Here is an 18,029-nt window from a genome sequence, read left to right as displayed (position 1 = left end):
AGTAATATGTGTGATTTGTTACTCAATAAAGCTTTTACTTTGGATTTTGAATCATGCTTTATAAAAATTTCATTAGAGACGAGACTATTCGGTACCTATTCTTTAGTCTATGAAACAAGCTTGAATTATTGATGATATTCACCTTAGTAGGTATATTGTGTAGTAGATTTATCCGAGTTACACATATTACAATTAAATTATTAATGAAACCAATGAGTGAGAAAAGAAGCGGTAGAAAGTGTACGAGTTAATACCTACATTATCATAAAAAGACTTGTGCTCTGAGAACTACCTTCCTACGTTTTATATATTAGAAAGTGCTGCAGTTAATAATTACTCACAGAGATTCTATATGGACGTTCGTAGTTTACTGCATCTGGTATCTGAACCTTAATAACTATTATTACTTATTTTTAAATCTTGACTTAGGTAATAGATGATTCAGGAAATAATTTAGGGTATGTTCCGATATGCACTGCGACCACTGTACAGTGTGACGTCAATTTAGTATACTGTGAAGCCGTTCCTTTAAAGCCAGTAATATTGGTTACTATTTAAAACGGAACGCAATCCCGTATACTGTCAGCCGCATTTTTTGACGCAGCTTTCAAAGGAGTGTATTAAAGTTTTCTAATTCATTAAAAAACTGTGGTTGGAGTACTGTCAAATTAAAAATATTTGGGATTAAACTGTATTGTTTATAAAAAGGTTAGGCACTCGGACGAGTGGTTTTGACTGATCAAGTGATCAAAGTACTGCGAGTACCTTACCTCGAAAACGCCAGCGCTCACAGTAGAATATGTCGGCGATTTATGACGTCATATATTTCCCTAGGGTACACTGGCAGTTCATAACGGAACGAATTTTTCTACAGTGATAGCACTGTGCAGTGCTCGAAGTGCATATCGGTACATACCCTTAAGTTGTAGATATCTTTTGAAGCAGGAACAAATTATTTTGTTCGTATCTAAAGAAGAATATTATCAGTTAAGTCACGGTCCTGATTAAAACTATAAGAATACCTATTTTATCAGCATTAAAGTTATTATCACCATAATTATGTACCCCTTACATCATTTGAGATTATGTAACTTAGATAATAATATAAATCATGTTATTATAAAATCAGTTGAATTATTTTACGTATTTAATATAGGTACATTGATAAAGATAATTGTCGTAGATACCTGTGTGTTTTTGTGTGTTGTGTTTTACTGTGTTGTTATATGTTATATTATTATTTTTGAATTGAAAACTTCTTTAGGCGAGTTGGGTATTTTTTGACATGAAAATAAAACCATTGAACTGACGACACTGTTATCGTTACCGACACGTATTTAAGTATGTACGTACATTACATACACACGTAACTTGGCATATTCAAAATACACACATAATTTTCCAAATGTTTTGAATTTTTTTTAGTGTTAATTCCACCAATATTTGTCTTTAAAAACACACATAATTATTGACAGTGGGATGCTCCTTTTACAACGGCGCCTATGTCTGCCGTGAAGCATTAATGTGTAAGCATTACTGTACTCAGGGCGCCGTGCCTAGTGAAATAACTGGGCAAATGAGAGTTAACATCATATGTCTGAAGGTGACGAGCGCAGTAGTAGTGCCACTCAGAGTTTTTGGGTTTTTCAAGAATCCTGAGCGGCACTACATTGTGATGGGCAGGGCGTATCAATAACCATCCGCTGAATGTCCTGCTCGTCTCGTCTCGTCCCTCATTGTCATAAAAAACAAGCCTCTTGAAACTCATATGTCTACTGACTGAACCAGTGGACGACAAATTAAAAAATTTCAATATACCTAAGTATTTATATATTTCATTTTATATACACGTTTTAAAATAAGTAATAAAAAAGTGTGTGTGTACCTACGCACGCATGAAGTTATTCTTTATGGCGTATTGAAACAAGAATCCTTAAAAAAATATTCCTCGTGCTATTTATTTAACGTTTGCAGAATTGGTGTTTGGAAAAACAATATTGTAATTAAGAAGGTGTTCAATACAACTAATGAAAATATGATATAATACACCGCATGATTAAGTTAAATAACGTCAAATGTCATTTGATTTCATTAAATTATTTTTATGCAATTAGAGAGAGCAATATTACGAATACCTTCTTTATAATATTAATGTTTTTACTACGAACGTAAAAAAGTACGAGAAATAATGTTTCTTAAGGCGACACTAAATGCCAGCGACCTTGAGCGATATGAGTTCACGGCTGCCGGCCCGCCATCTATGTAACAAGGCAAGGCAATATTTTCAAAATTCTTGCGTGGAAAACAGTTTATATGCTTACAATCTTCGTTTTTCACTACTAATCTAAATAAATGAACCTACACAAAAAAGTACAAGCTATAAGAATAACGTTTCTGAGAGAAGTACCAAAAAAATGCGTCCCGCCATGCCAAAAAACTTGTTTAACTTTAAAGAAATGTGGTAGTTCAAAAAGGCTCGGCAGTGTTAACTATAACCAACAGCAAGCATTAGCAACCTACAAACAAGACTTAAGGATATGTGTAACAGGATAAGGTAGTGTTCATAGCTCGAAATGCTATACTTTCACCACAAAACATGTCTAAAAACACTATGTTTGTGTGTTTTCTGCTTACTCTTCGCATTAAGGGTTTTTGTTTTGTTGCGCCAAATTAATCTCTTATTCTTGCTTGCGTACATATTAAGTACTTACACACACTTTATTCACCAAAGTACTTGATGCCTCCTTAGCATCACCGAAGCCTTATAACCATTTTTCGAAGTCATTTAGTATTCTCTGAGTATACACTACATGTTAGTCAGCGGTCATCCAACTATCTCAGAGACAAAATGCACATCACGTTACAACTTACCGTAAATTTCGACGCGAGCAATGTGTGACAAACAAACAAGCAAGGTAGGCAGCCTAGCGAAACCCTCTAAGGAAAAAGCGATTCACTCGATTGCATGAAACGTGCAGTCATTAATAGATCGACAGATGACGGCTATAATCTTATAAAAAACGGAGATATCCGAAATTCACTACGTTTTATGCAACTGTTCGCTCTAAAACTAAGACGTCTTAGCAGTTACGCAGTTACCGGCTTATCCATATTAGTTGGTTTTCTGGTAGTTGGTTAGACTTACTATCGAGCAACACAGAGTAATGCAATAGTAGATGTGTAAATGTTACCAACAAATCAGGATAAATAATAATATTTTCGTAACTAGGCCAATTACAGACCTTAAGATTTAATATCTTAATAATAGATATAATCTTATGAAATGCTCCCAATTGTTATAATGAAAGCCGGGTTATACTTCGTCGCCAATCGCCATATTGTAGGTAATTACTATTTTAAACTTATGTCAAATCTCACTGCATGTTTCATACTAAACTAAATTTCAAATTTTACTTAGGCAATCCCGCCTCTTTTTACGTCGTATTTACACACTCTTTGAAGATAGGTAATTACCTACAAATACTAAAACAAAGATGAAACAAAGTTCCACGGGCAATCCATTTTTTGAATTAAAATTACTTGGCCGCCACTAGAGAGTAACACAGATGAATAAAATTTTATTTAAGTTAAACGGTTTTAAGTATTAATTATGTTATATATTTAAAGTTATGATTAAAAAGATGCACTAAAACCATAAAAATAATTCAGTAGGTTCTACGTCATAGGCATTGATCAGACCAAAAAAATAAAAAACGTTGGGCACGTGGTACCTGCGTAGATAAGAAAATAGCATTAGAGAATTTATACGTCTAGATAGTCTGACAGCTGTGAACACGTCGATAGAAATAGTGGCTAACTGTTGGCCTCTATTTTCAGCAACGCACGCGCACTAAAACAAAGCGACAGACGTATCGCGAGTGTAAAACGTAGCTTCTCACGCACACTTAAGTAATAAACCTGGCCTTATTTCAGGCGTTGCCTTACAGCAAGAGGCTCTACCTCGACGTATAAATTATCTAATAAAATAGTATTTATTATGATAGACCGGTTGACTTGATAGTTCAAATTTTAAACACCCATAAATCTCAAGAACCGCATATAGCTACAACAAAATATGTTTTTATGAGTTATCCTCAAATAAAATTATGCTGTCGGGTTATCACACCCAAAAGGTACCAACATGAACTCTATTGCAATGCGATTCAAATAAGAATAGAAACGTCAATAACATCTATTTGTCAAAATGTATCATTTGAAAAAAAACGGTTTGCAAAAAACTCATCTGCATATCAATAATAATAGTCTTACATCAAATTTATATAAAAACGTTAAAAAGTCATAATTCACAGCTATGACGTCACAATATGGCGCAAAGTCGAGCCTATTCTCATTTGAATCGCATTGTACTAAGACTTCTGTCCGGCCATCCGACTGTCAGCTAGCTGTATCTCTGATCTGTTTTATTAAACTGTTGTTATATTGGCAATAGATTACTATTGCCTTGGTATAAAAAAAATATTCCAAATTGAAACTACATAATTCACCGATATAAATATTTTTTTCATAATATCATTTCGTAAGTTCATTCAGTAATCTAGTAGCCGCGCGCTGCTTCGTGCCTGCTTGTGCGACCACGTAAAGGTGATGAAAATGTTGAAATTTTCCAATAAATTCTTTTTTAATTTTTAGACGTTTTTATGATTAATTTTAAGTAGCCCGTGTGTTTATTAAAATATTGCCATTACGGAACGGATACGGTGTCAGAGTGTGACCTCAGCTTTAACTTATTTTTTGTACTTTTTAAGACAAACATTCACTAGTTCACCAGTGGGAGGCTCCTTTGCGCCGGATGCCGATTATGGGTACTACAACTCGTAGCTAGTGAAATTACAAATGAGATTTAACATCTTATGTCTCAAGGTGACTCGCGCAGTTGTTGTAATGGACAGGGCGTTTCAATTACCATCTGCTGAACGAAAAAAAATGTAATAAGTAAAATCTTTTTAGGCGCCCTAAGCAATTTTTTTTGTGGGTATTGAATGAGAATGAGGAGTCACGCTATGGTTTGTAACACACGTTCCGGTAAAGTCAGCCCGATTCGACTATATTATACTCTTGTTTAAAAGCTTTACCATATTCATCACAATATTCCTTTTGTTATGCAGCATGACATTTATAATAAGAAAAAGTACTATTAAGTTCCTTACTTACGTGGTAGTTAAGTACGTAAACAGACATAAAAACAAAAGTGAACGCATGTTTGTCACGATTTCTTTAAAGATAATTATATGTCCTCATTTTTTACTCGTTGAACGTCGAAAAGCTTCCTAGTTTTACATAATGTATGTAAGCTGTAAATTGTTGGTGCCACACAGACTTACAATATACTAGTAAATAGCGTATAGACAACGGAGATACAGCAAGATAGATAAGGAATAGGCGAATCTATTGTTACTGTAACCGATTTTGATTGGCAAGTCGTAAATTATCAGTCACTTTATTAGCTCATTTAGCTCTTAATCTAATTAGCTCCTCAGTATTTTGAATAGGTATTAAATCACTAACTAACGCACACATTGACAAATCAAAATTGGTCACACATTATTGGACTGTAAGGTGGTTTATACAGTAGTATATTTCAAGTCTATGATGCCAGTCCTCGTGGCTGTCCTTACATAAGCCCATGCCGCGACAGCTATACGTAGTTGTGATTTTAGATAGTTACTATTTAAAGCTTTGGCTTTTTTTTTTAAACAAGATAATCAAGGATTTACTCTGTAAATCATACAGTTTGGAAACATGGTTAGTTGTACTTATACGGGCAAGACCGCTAGAGGCTCGTGTGATAGAAAATACTCAAATACATTTTAAATTATTCTCCGTTGTTAGATTTGGTCTGAATTGGCCATTAAAATTTCCCAATACGTTCATATTATTATGTAGGTACGAATTTAATAGTATTGTGGAGGTCAAAATTTTTACTGTTTTTGCTTAAACGATTCAAACATATCTGTTGGCTAGGAATTAGAACGGGTTCTAGCTAGTACCGACTTACGTAGTAGCTACGGACCCTCCTGTTCCCTACTGTTTCCTATTTTGTCTCATTTTGTTGGCGAATTTCTAATTGATTTTCTCTATTCACATTTATTTTATATTAAGAATTATAATACGATCTGAGATTACTTTGAAGTTCTATATTTTAAACGATATAATATTCCGCATGAATGCAACTCCATAATATAACAAACATATTAGTTCTCTTATCAGAATGTAATAATATTATCCAAATTCCATAAAACAAACGCGATTTTTCTATTGGTATGAGAGATATTTTTAATATGTAATAGATGCTGTTTTTGGATAAATTGGTTACCTACAAAAGGACTATAACTGAATCTTTTTAAATATTTTTTTTTGGATGGCATTGCCCATATCTGCCCTCCTACAATTGAGTTTTACCCAACGCAAAAGTAATAACAAGTATATCTTATATCTTTAAACGAGCATATAAATAATATATATAAATAATCTTAATCTCGGAAACGGCAACTATTTTCATAAAATTTAGTATACAGGAGATTTCGGGGGCGATAAATCAATCTAGCTAGTATTCAAAATGTAGTTTTATCCGTGTTTTAATGAGAAACAGCTACAATAACATTAGAATACAAAGGTAACTACGTACTTAATAGCTCAGATTGGACATTGGGTGATCCGGAAAGCAGAAGACCCCGGTTCGAATCCAGATGTCCTAATAGTTTTTTTTTGTTCAAGTTTTGTACATTCTTAAAAATCCAAGCAAGGCTCGGTCGTCCGGATATTTTATTTTAAAAACAAAAACAAGATTAAGTGATTATCAATCTCAATCATTTCATTTTAATACCTATTGTTTATCATTACGGAATATAATTAATGTTATCAACAATATTATATTTAACTTCGTAAATATTTTTTATTTTCGCGCGTAAAGAAGTGTCAAATCGAATTCTTATGTTGTAACATAATGATTTTCTTTTTGAGATATTAAATATATTATAATATTAATTATTCAAATGTATTTATTCAAGGATATTATTAGTTGAATACAATGGTATTCTGAATAATACACTGTGAATACACTGTCAGTGGTATTAGTTTCATCGATTAGTTATATAAGGCGCGGTTGATCATTAATGTAAATAGAACTTAGTTACGATGGCCAACTGTGAACTGCAATGTCAACCAGTAAACTATAACCCCCGTATTCATAATGGTCCGCTAACTTTAAACAGCCGCTTAGGAGTGTTTTTTCTCATTCTGACTTAGGTCAATAGAAGAAGACAGAGTGAGAATTAGCAATGCTTTAAGTTAGCAGACTTATGAATAAGGGGGTAAGTAATTAACTGTAAAGCGTATTCCGTAAAATATAGGCGAAATGTCACCGTTCCATATTCCCTGCAATTTATGATGAAAATAATAAAAATGTAACTAAGGTACTAGGTAGAGAACTAAAAAAACACGCTTGAAAAAAGATAAAAAAGTTTCAAAGGTAAGTATTTTTTTATTATTATTTATATTTAATATAATAAATCAGTCGACATTATATAATTTTTATTTATATAGAACAACAATTAGATTTTGGTAAGTACTTTGGTACATCTTATGGAAAAACTCGATTTCTTCTCAAGGCGTAAACCTATTTTATTTTTATTGTTGAAAACAAAAATATACGATAAAAGTTTAATAACGAAATACCACAAAAAGCCCTAAAAGGTTTATCTGAATATAAAATAATTTATCAAATAATAAAATAATTTCATAACGGTATTTTAATATCTAGATTCGTGTACACATAACAGCTATGGTATTTTTCTAAATTCTAAATAGTACTTTTTCAGTCAGCTTATGGGTATATTTTCTATTCATTTTATATAAATTTTGTAGATTAGCCCCCTTATTCATAATACTCTGCTAACTTAAAGCATTGCTAATTCTCACTCTGTCTTCTTCTATTGACCTAAGTTAGAATGAGAAAAAACACTCCTTAGCGGCTGTTTTAAGTTAGCGGACCATTATGAATAAGGGGGTAGGCATTTATGTTAGGTAGCATTCTTGTACGATGTTTTTGGAATTTGGAATGCTTTTCTTTTAAAAATTAATATTTTTCTTAATATTGCTGGACCTTTGATAATCTACCTATGTTGTGAATTTTTTTTATTTTTCTAGTGATACTGGTTAGAACTTAAGATACCTACTGCACTCTTTATCTGTTACTGTACAAAAATGATACCTAGTAAATAAATCTTATTGTTTTTATATACTATAATAATATAATGAATCATCGCAAAAAATAAATTCAAGGGATATTTTGACAAAATACAAGTTAAGTGTTAAAATATCGCTATCAGTTTATGAGTAGTTAGAAACAGATAAAATTTATAAAATTGTCATTTCTTTTGATTTTTCCATGATATATTTTTATTTTGTTTTTATGTACGTAAAGTATTGTTGAGATTTAAGACATTAGGTATATAGACAGACGTGTAACATGGTATATATTTACCTGTATAGCCGAGTGGTTAGCGATCCTACCTACTAAGCTAGAGGTCCCGGGTTCGAATCCCGGTAGGTACAAGCATTTATATGATGAATATAGATGTTTGTTTCCGAGTCATGAATGTTTAAATGTATTTATGTATGTTTAAGTAAGTATATTGTATTAAATATATCATTGTCTTGTAACCAATACACAGGCTATATATGCTTAACTTGGGGCAAGATAATTTGTGTAAAAAGTGTGTCAATATTATTATTATTATATTATTTACAGAGGTTGGTTATCTCCATGTGTTTTGTATAATAAGCCCGACCTTTTTCCTCGTGGATTTCGTTAAATTATCTCATTAACCTTACAACGATTTATGTCATGTATAAATTATTTATCTGTTAGCTTGGTTAGCTCTATAATATAAATTATAATCGCACTCTGTGTCTTTATTATGTAGCGAATTACGATCGTTTCTCTTCAAACTCTTTTTTTAAAGACAAGGTCAAAAAAGAGCCATAAACCAGTCGGCGATCGTGTTTACATACGCAAGTATAATATATAGAGTCGAGAATGTTACCTAGCGGCAAGTGCCGATATTATTTGTGAATTCCGTTTAAAAAAAGGGGCCAATTGCGAGTCGGACTCGCCCATGAAGGGTTCCGTAGCAGCAATTAACATAATATAAAAGTTATATAGAAAGGAAAATTATATTATATTATTTAAATGGGAAAGGCAAAAAATCATACAGTGCAAATGAGCTCTCATTTTTTATACGTATTAAAAATAACTACTTAATAGAGCTCGTTCAAACCAATTTTCGGTGGAAGTTTGAATGGTAAAATTGCGAATTTGCAAACTTCCATAAACGAAGCATAATGTACATCATATATTTTTTATTATTAGTTTTATCATTCTCTTATTTTACAAGTTACAGTGGGGGGAGGGGGGGAACACAGATTTTACCACTTTGGATGTGTCATACGCGCAAAAAAGTCAGTTTAGAAAAAAAGATATTAGAAACCTCAACATCATTTTTGAATACTTATCCATTGATATAAATACACATGGGTTTGATGTAAAAAAATTGAGTTTTAGTTCTAAATATGGGGAATTTTTGGGTGTTAATGCTATTTACCAAGTTTCAACAGTATAGATCTTATAGTTGTGGTTAAGTGGCTGTAACAGACATGACGAACCTATAAGGGTTCCCTTTTATGCCATTTCGCTACGGAAACCTAAAAATACGTTATTCACATATTTATATTAGCAGTATACAAGCTTAATATATCACGGGGAGTTAACTGTAGTACATCAATGAAACCGCATTTAGGCGGTTTGTGAGATTAGTAAACAGTTGAGCTCGCGAAAGGAACATAATAAAAGAGACTCAACGGCCACTCTTTTCAATCAAATAGAGTATTTTACAATAGCTGTAATATACATAATAAATTAGTTTGTAAGGTGCTGCATTCAATGATGAGTCGTGTGAAAATAATATAAATTATTTCATGATAGTTAATAAAGAATTAACCGTATAAATATAAATTATCGTATATTGGATGCATCAACCTTTAGAGCTTGAACTCATTGTTTGTGTAAGGATGCTTCGTGAACATGATGATTGTGATTTACTGTCACAATTAGCAATTGTATCCAACAAATGATTCATGAACTATAACAGGATGCTTTGGCACCACAACCGATCCAATTAAAATATTTAGTATCTGGACTTATAAGAAGACACAAAACTTGAACAAAAAAAAACTAATAAGACATCTGGTTTCGAACCGGGGTCTTCTGCTTTCCGGATCACCCAATGTCCATCTGAACTATTATAGTCTTGTATATAGTGGCAAAATATCTCTTTGCATTCTAATGTTATTGTAGCAGTTATTGCAGCATTTAAAACACGGATAAAACTACATTTTTTAAAATTGAAACCTATTTAAACCCCGAAACTATCTATATATATATTTCATTAAAATCGTTGGAGCCGTTTCGGAGATTCAGATTATATATATTTACTAGCTGACTCGACAGACGTTGTACTGTACATAATAAATAAAATACTGTTTTTTTTTATGAAATTGTCAATAATATTTCAAAACATCAAGAATTATTTCGTAAAATATGCTCCCTGTTGTTATAATGAAATTGTTTCACAGCAGAACTGTCAAACCGTGCGTCAATAAATTTTCTCATAGAAAGAATGTCCATACAAAACAAATATTGAAAATAAAAATAATTATGGGCCAAATCGAAATAAAAACTATCCTATCTCTCAAGTTGGACTAAACTGCACTCCATGAAGTAATCCCCATTAAAATCCGTTCATTAGTTTAGGAGTCCATCGCGGACAAACAACGTGTCACGTAATTTATATATATTAAGATATATATACAAGAATTGCTCGTTTAAAGATATAAGATAATAAAGAACAAGATTCAATAGTATCGCATCAAATGAGTATAACAAAAACGTATCTTCATAATATTATCTTCCAAGGGTATAAATATCTTTGAAGAATTACGTAAGAAGCTTTGCTACGCTTATTATATTGTATTCAGTATTCGTACAGACTGTTGCACGTTTATATTTACGAAACTGGTTTATAAATAATAAAAAAATTTAGTCTTTTTTAACGAGTTAAACAATCAACGTTTTTAAGTCTCTATTTGCATATACTTGGGGTATATATGAGAGGTATTCTTACCTTTTTTTTAAATTGTTGTGTGGGTAATGTGGTCTAAAACAACATTAAATTTGCTGGAAATAGTACGTCATTCACTATTGCATTAACTTTATTAAATACGTCTCAATATGTATCTATTTATAACGTGGAGTGATCCGAAGAGTAATTTTTTTGTTCAACTTTTTTATTATTTATTACAGCTTTGACATTACACTATCTAAAAGAAAAAATAATAGTCCCACAAAACCGTCTTGATGTTTTGTCTGTGGGATGTAAATGTAAATAGATGTAAAGTTATGGAGCTTTTTTTCAAATTCAAATTCAAATATTTTTATTCAAAATAGGATGTGACATCACTTATTGAAAGTGAAAAAAACTACCACCCATTCCAAAATGAATGCCTCAGACCTGAGAAGAATGGGCGCAACGAACTCAGCGGGCTTTTTTTGTTTTTTTCATCGAATAAATATGTTTACAAAGTAATATTGTACAATTAAACTTATAATTTTATTTTATAAACGTGGATGTGAAAATTGTTACACAATATTGTTTAACATTACTAAGGACTATTATTATTTAAATGTTGATATATAATGTGTCATTATAATATTTTTTTAACATATTTTTAACATTTATTTTATTAGGTTCGTGTCTTATATCTGGTTACAGCTGGTAAACTATTTAATATAATATGGGATTCTCTTTTTTAATGTTTTATCTCCGTAATAATTCTTAACTCTAGGTGTTTGACTTAATCCTGTCACTGCCCACCACACAACACACATTTTTAATTATCACCTGGATGATACCATCCTCAACACCTGGATGTGTGGCGTTCTCCTACAGTGCTGTTCTATTTTATTATAGATAAGATAAGATACTTCTTTCACGTACAACCAAATTGCGATATTCCAAATATTCGTAGAATTCACGATGCATTCTTACTAATGAATTACTTAATGAATTCAAGCTCTAAAGGTTGATGCATCCAATATATAATAATTTATATATATACAGCTTATTTTTTATTTCTTTTTATGAAATATTTGTTATTTAAAACGCTTTTTAACATAATATGACTCATATATTGGATGCAGCACCTTGGAACCTAATTTGTTATGTAAATATATAACAGCTATTGTAAGATACTATAAAATAAATATAATAGTTTATTATAAGATATTAATCGTTTATTTAAATATGTCGTTCACTTACTTTTTAAATTGTGTTTTTGTTGTAAAATAAAGGTCAAAATTATGAAAAAGTTTAGTTTAATTTTAGCATAGAAATGTTATAAGTGCTAATTCCTATGCCTAGTGTGGCGCAAGATAATTTGTGTAAAAGTGTGTAAGTATATATTATATTGTGTTATAATTATACTAGATGATCCAGCAAACGTTGTATTGCCATATAAAGTAATATAAAAATCGCGATTAAAAAAGGGTGAAAATTTAAAGTTGCATGTTTTTTTTTTAGTGCAGAATCAGAATAAACAAAAAAATAGATTGAAGCCGATTCTCAGACCTACTGAATATGCATATAAAATTTGGTAAAAGTCAGTAAAGCCGTTTCGGAGGAGTAAGGTAACTAACATTGTGACACGAGAATTTTATATATAAGATTATGATACCAAGCCAATTTATAATGACGTTGCTTACAAGCAAATCTTTTGTGTCTATAGGGAATAATTACTTATGTTTGAAGGACACTTTGCGAATGTCATTGCAAGCTTACGTGACGAGTGAAGTGTATGGCAACCTTTATGATAATGACAAAGAGAAAATAATTACTGACTTACTGTGCACATATATCTTAATATATATAAATTACGTGACACGTTGTTTGTCCGCGATGGACTCCTAAACTAACGAACGGATTACTTCATGGAGTGCAGTTTAGTTCAACTTGAAAGATAGGATAGTTTTTATTTCGATTTGGGACCCATAATTATTTTTATTTTCAAAATTTGTTTTGTATGGACATATTTTCTACGAGAAACGAAAAGAAAAGTTTGACAGTTCTGCCGTGAAACAATTTCATTATAACAACAGGGAGCATATTTTACGAAATAAATCTTGATGTTATAAAATATTATTGACAATGCATAAAAACAGTATTTTATTTATTATGTACATAACAACGTCTGTGGAGTCAGCTAGTATATATATATATATATATATACACATATACACATTAATAACATTGTAAGAATGGTATATCTGTACATTAATTCTTCAAACCAATTTAACTGATTCCAGTTCTTGTTATTTCTGTAGCGGAGGCTAAAATAGTTTCTAAGATTTTTATTTGTTTGGTTGAGATTTGAATGCAATTTTCGCCGATGGTTGCTTTGATTCCAATCAGTAAAATATAAAGTTAACTTAAACAATGTTTTTTTTTCTCATATGAAATCTTAAATATCAATTTACATCCAAGCTCATTATGAAAGCATTGAGGAAACAATTTGAATATCGAGGACGGTTGAGCAATAATTTGTACAATTTATAAATTAATTCTTAATGAAGAGATTATAAATCTTTAAGTATACATTACCAATTAAATATTTATATACTAAAATAAAAATATATATGAATTGGGAGGAATATGTTATGAGAATAAATGGACAGTACCTAAATTATCTACGCTTCGCTGACGACTTGATACAATTCTCTGAAAATGGTAAAAACTTAGAGATTATGCTTCAGCAGTTAGCAGAAGAAAGCATGAGAGTTGGACTCTCTATGAACACCGAAAAAACGAAAATAATGACCAATTCTGATAAAATTACAATAACAGTAAATAATGAACCCATAGAATATGTAGAAGAGTATATTTATCTCGGAAAGTGATAGCTACTAAGGATTCAACAGAAAAAAAATCAACAGAAGGGTTACAGACAATTGGAAGAAGTATTGGTCATTAAAAGAAGTGATGAAGAATATCAACTCTTGCATACTGCCTTGCCTTACCCATGGTTGTCAGACTTGGGCCCTTACCCAAAAAGAACTAAGTAAGTTAAAAGTTTGCTAAAATTCTAAAATGCTAAAATAGAAGGAAGTGTAGTCGGGGTAAAGCGCCAAGACAAAGTGCGATTGAATCATATCAAAGGAAAAACTATGTTCAAAAGCATAGAGAAAACAATACGCACATTGAAATGGAGATGGATAGGCCACTTTATGAGGGATGAAACACCAAAATAGACTCGAGCAATAACTGAATGGTACCCGAGAGGAGATAAGAGGAATATAGGAAGACAGTTCATACGATGGGAGAATGAACTTAAAGAGATTGAAGGACCACTATGAACTAGAATAACAAGGAACCGGAAAGAATGGAAGACCTTGGAGGAGGCCTTTGTCGAAGGACAAACAGTTAACAGAAAGAGGGCACAGACCTTTTAAAAGTTACTGCAAATAATTAAGTTAAGTAATAATATAGTTATGTACGTTAAGTGAATTGATTACAATGTTTTATATTATATGTATTAATTAGTAAGTAAATATTATGTTTTATTCACTGTAGTAAAAGCTTTATTATTATATATACGGAATGAAGCTCGTTCCACAGTTCATTTGATAGATGCCGCTTAGAATAAAGAGTTCAATCAATAATCCTGAGAGGTTGCAGTACCTCTAAAACTTTGTAACGATCAGGGCGTATCACTTACGTACCATCATGAGAACATCTTTCTTAACTCGTCACTTTTTGTAAACAAAAAACACCTTAATAAAACAATCCTTTTTTCAATAAATCACTGTTCCAGTCCTCATTCGTTGCCACATCGAAATATTTCCTTCTTTACGATTCTGTGACTGTGATAATACCACTCTCTCTCTTCTTCACAGCTGTTCCCTCATTGCTGAGGATCGTGACTCCGCATAAGTTCGTCTACAGCTTTCCTCCATCTGTTTCGGTCTGTCGCATGGTGGAGTGCGATGCTGATGGGTTGGTTAGTCTGCTCGGATATTTGGTCAGACCAGCGTCCGCATCGTGTACTCCGGCCTCTTGGTCTCTTTCCCTCAATTTTCCCGGTGACCATCAAACGTTCTAGGTTATCAGAACCGCGTCGTGCAATACCAGTATTACTAAGTCATAATTCATCTAATTAGTTGAGTGCGAAGCCAGTACCTCCAAAGTAGACGCACCACAACCGAGCTCTGAAGGCGCTATTGCTATAGGTATGTTATACCTACGTAAGTAAACAATATTAATCGCAGTGATAAAATGCTATATTCCCTCATAACGCATGATAAAATTTGATAGTAAAAGTAATACAAGCGAAGTTAATTAATACCTATACATAAAGATATATTATGTTTATAAAATAATACTTATTATGAATTTGGTAGATATTATGTTAATTGTAATAAATTTTCTTAATTGTAATTTATTTATTTAGGTACTTTTATTGAATCAATCATCTGGTGTCAGTTGTTTTGTGTTCAATTGTTTAAACTCATTCACATTCATCGACTATAGTAATCGATATACTATTTTATTTGTGACTTAAACTTAATTTTAAGATTACTCGTCTTGTAGATTGAGAATTAGGCTAATATAAAATATTATGTTATGTATTATATTATGATTAATAGAAAAATATAACGGTTTTTGTAAACCATATCTCAACTTATTACCATCTGCCCAGAAATCCTCGTCTCTTTTAGTTTGTTCCTCGTGGCTTTATTTAACAGTCCTAGGTACCTACCTAATGGAATCTCTCGTGCAGAACACGTGACATTAGCAGATTTATGAATAAAACTTTAGTTTAGCATTGTTTCTGTATTGAATATAAAATCCAAGATTTGTTTTCCTCACTTCATTAATAAATCGTTCCTATCAATAACTTAGAAGGCATTTTATGCTTTATTACACCTACGTGAACAAGACGACCAATTTTTAACTATATGCTATAATATATATGTAAAAATATAGAGATAAAAATGGCAAGGTTAAAAGTTCCAACACAGCCGGCCCATATTACCATCCAATTCCAAGCAATTCAGGAGCGACTTTTTAGCATACGGCATTTTACGCGGAGCCACAGCATAGCATTTCCATCGTTGATCATGTCCTATCAATCGGTTTCAACCTAGAAGACCACCATTAAAATGATAGTGAAGTAATAAAACTGGATGTATGCAAAGCATATTAAGAAATGATCTAAGTGTAACATTTTAAAACACAATTAATAACTTTAACTTCTTGCTCAAAGGCAATTATTTTGCTTGTCGAGTAAAGATTAGACAATCATTTGTCATATCATTTACTAGCTGACCCGGCAAACGTTGTTTTGCCATATAAAGTATAATTCACGCGATAGTTTTATAAGTAATAAAATATTGCCTATATTATAGCCTGTACATCATTTTGTTCTATTGTCAATAGTTTTTGCAGCGCACGCAAAAATAGGTTTTCGATTTTACACCTTGTGTTACAAAATAGCAATTTTACTACGGATCCCTAATTTTGAAAAAAAATACATAGCCTATAGCCTTCCTCGATAAATGGACTACCCAACACTGAAAGAATCATTCAAATCGGACCAGTAGTACCAGAGATTAGCGCGTTCAAACAAACAAACAAACAAACAAACACTGCAGCTTTATAATATTAGTATAGATATGCAAAAGATTTGGAGTAATTTTGTTTTGCTGTGCTAATTTTATCTAATTAATAAACGCAGTGTAATGTTACTCCTAGTTTAAGATTACTTCTCCCTGTCATGTAATTCTGTAGTGACAACAAAGGTAAGATAGTTACAAAAAGTTTAAACTTGGAGTAACTTTAAACTGCGTTTATTAATTTTATTATGCTGTTATTATATTTATAAGATGTAATTATTGTTTTGAAGACATTCAAAAAAAATTTTTGTGATCTCGCTACGATTGGTTTTGGCAACAAACTTAAGGTTGATGATCATTACTTTATGCCAAATAATTACTGTTTACTACCCAATTACGTCACTGAATTAAATAAATCACAGCTTGTAATTAGCACATATAAGTAATTAAGCAACAATGTTTAAATCTGATTTCAAAAATATAGACTTATGTTTATTACTGTTGCAATTAAACGTAAGGAAAATGAATACAGCCTGCTTAATGTACTTTTTGTACTCGCATAATAGTCTGTTCGTTGAAGTTGAGTTTAATTGAGTCGGACTTCAATAAATAACCACGTGTTAAAGTTCAAAACGGGAATATTGTTCTTTAATTTTAGGCACATCTTGACTGTTGCTTCTCAATATATTCTTGATAATGTAATGTATGTTCATAGGCACATAAGTGAATTGCTAGAAACAGTCATAACCATAATGTTAGCACTAGTAACAGACATACACTTATAATGCCTACTACTTTTGGGGCGATGTATATGCTTTTAGAACAAGATCCCAGAAAATGTTCAAAACAAAAGTATAACATTATTCAAAAGAATTTATAAGAAATGTTTGTGTGGTAAAGGTTACTATAACATAAATAACTTTCTTAACTCAGGCTATTAAGTAATAAGTTTAATTATACAATATTACTTTGTACACAAATTTTGATGAAAAAAAAGCCCGCTGAGTTTGTTGCGCCCATTCTTCTCATGTCTGAGGCATTCGTTTTGGAATGGGTGGTAGTTTTTCACTTTCAATAAGTGACGTCACATCCTATTTTGAATAAAAATATTTGTATTTGAATTTGAAAACATCATATGAATTGGTTTTGAGATACAGTTCAATTTTATACGGAGGCAAATTAAGCATTACCTAAAAGTGGAGCGTTACTTAACATGTCACTGAGATTATATCGTATAACAATGCAACAAACCAGCAAAAATATTATTTCTGCATCTTGCGTGATA

General features: G+C 31.7%; 1 protein-coding gene across 1 annotated transcript in view; it reads left to right on the top strand.

Moving 5' to 3' along the window:
* Positions 1–18,029, top strand: part of LOC126972923 (long-chain fatty acid transport protein 4-like) — a 49,400-nt gene that overhangs the window by 637 nt on the left and 30,734 nt on the right. The window lies entirely within an intron of this gene.

The sequence above is a fragment of the Leptidea sinapis genome, chromosome 27 (assembly GCF_905404315.1).
Source record: "Leptidea sinapis chromosome 27, ilLepSina1.1, whole genome shotgun sequence".
NCBI classification, from domain to species: Eukaryota; Metazoa; Arthropoda; class Insecta; order Lepidoptera; family Pieridae; genus Leptidea; species Leptidea sinapis.
This window is presented reverse-complemented; position numbering and strand designations above follow the sequence as displayed.